This window comes from Paroedura picta, chromosome 13 (assembly GCF_049243985.1).
Source record: "Paroedura picta isolate Pp20150507F chromosome 13, Ppicta_v3.0, whole genome shotgun sequence".
In the NCBI taxonomy this organism is placed as follows: Eukaryota; Metazoa; Chordata; class Lepidosauria; order Squamata; family Gekkonidae; genus Paroedura; species Paroedura picta.
In genome coordinates, this window is record NC_135381.1 from 43,267,373 (window position 1) to 43,269,403 (window position 2,031).

Consider the following 2,031-nt stretch of genomic DNA (forward strand, 5'->3'; position numbering starts at 1 on the left):
ATTTTGGGCTGTTATCAACAGGGGCATCACATCAAAATCACAAGATGTCATAGTCCCATTGTATACGGCACTGGTCAGACCACACCTGGAGTACTGTGTGCAGTTCTGGAGGCCTCATTTCAAAAAGGACGTCGATAAAATTGAAAGGGTACAGAGGAGAGCAATGAGGATGATCTGGGGCCAAGGGACCAAGCCCTATGAAGATAGGTTGAGGGCCTTGGGAATGTTCAGCCTGGAGAAAAGGAGGTTGAGAGGGGACATGATAGCCCTCTTTAAGTATTTGAAAGGTTGTCACTTGGAGGAGGGCAGGATGCTGTTTCCGTTGGCTGCAGAGGAGAGAACACGCAGTAATGGGTTTAAACTACAAGTACAACGATATAGGCTAGAAATCAGGGAAAAAAATTTCACAGTCAGAGTAGTTCAGCAGTGGAATAGGCTGCCTAAGGAGGTGGTGAGCTCCCCCTCACTGGCAGTCTTCAAGCAAAGGTTGGATACACACTTTTCTTGGATGTTTTAGGATGCTTAGGGCTGATCCTGCATTGAGCAGGGGGTTGGACTAGATGGCCTGTATGGCCCCTTCCAACTCTATGATTCTATGTAGGCAATCGACCTGGTGAATTGTTTAAATAGGTCCTGTCATGCGTAGGTGTGCCTTTTAAAAGTTGTTGGTTTCACAATCGCTGCTGCAACCAATTTAGGAACATTATACAGATAAGATTCAGGTGGGCAGCTGTGTTGAGTCCAAAGACCTTTGTTTTCATGGTGTTTTAAATGATCCTTTACAGTGTTTAATAATTTATAATTTAGGCAAATTGGGGTCTAGAGAAAACACATTTGATCAAAAATTCACTTGAAGTTGGTGGCTACTTGCAATTTATTTTAAAAAGAAAATTACATTACTGCAGAGAGACTACTTGACATATTAAAGATTCTGGCAAAGGACATTTTGTTACTACAATTCATTAGATTGATATTATACACCAATAACTCAAATACTTTGGCCACCTCATGAGAAGGAAGGACTCCCTGGAGAAGAGCCTAATGCTGGGAGCGATCGAGGGCAAAAGAAGAAGGGGACGACAGAGAACGAGGTGGCTGGAAGGAGTCACTGAAGCAGTCGGTGCAAACTTAAATGGACTCCGGGGAATGGTAGAGGACAGGAAGGCCTGGAGGATCATTGTCCATGGGGTCGCGATGGGTCAGACACAACTTCGCACCCAACAACAATTATACAACAATAGTACAGGATCTTTTAAAAATATTACATTGGTCATTTTAAGGGATAACTACTGCAGTAGGTTGTACATGTGGCATCCCTTGAGAGATGTTCAAATGCAGTGGGCACAGTACACCTGTTGGGGAGGGGGAGGCAAAGCCCATACAAACCCTCTAGTGGTGGAAAGCGCCGTTGAGTCATAGCTGACTTGTGGTTTCCCTATAGGATTTTCAAGGCAAGAGATATTCAGAGGGGGCTGTCTGTTGTCACAAATCCTGTCATTCCTTGGAGATCTCCCATCCAAATACTAGTCAAGGCCAATCCTCCTTGGCTTGCAGGATCTGAAAAGGTTGGGCTATCCCGGTCCGGTATACACTCTCTAATCTTGCACGATTGCCACGGGCCCCTTTCAAGGGGTCTGGAGAAAAACAAGCAGACAATGGTTGCTTGGTGTTCTTCCTAGGCCAGGGGTAGGCAATCTGTGGTCCTCCAGATGTCCATGGACTACAATTCCCATGAGCCCCTGCAAATGCTGGCAGGGGCTCGTGGGAATTGTAGTCCATGGACATCTGGAGGACCACAGGTTGCCTACCCCTGGCCTAGGCTGCCAGGGGCTCGTGCTGTCTGTCCCTCGATGCCCATCCACCCCTGAATTAGAGAGCTGCTGCTGTTGCAGTCCGCCTTTCAGCCGCGTCCGCCTCGGCGACCCCAGCGGGACTCGGGGGGAGGGGGGAGCGCCGCCTTCTACTCCGCCAGGCGGGCGAGGCAGGGAGAGGCGGGTCCTGGTGCCCTCACCCAAGATGGCGCCCGCGGCC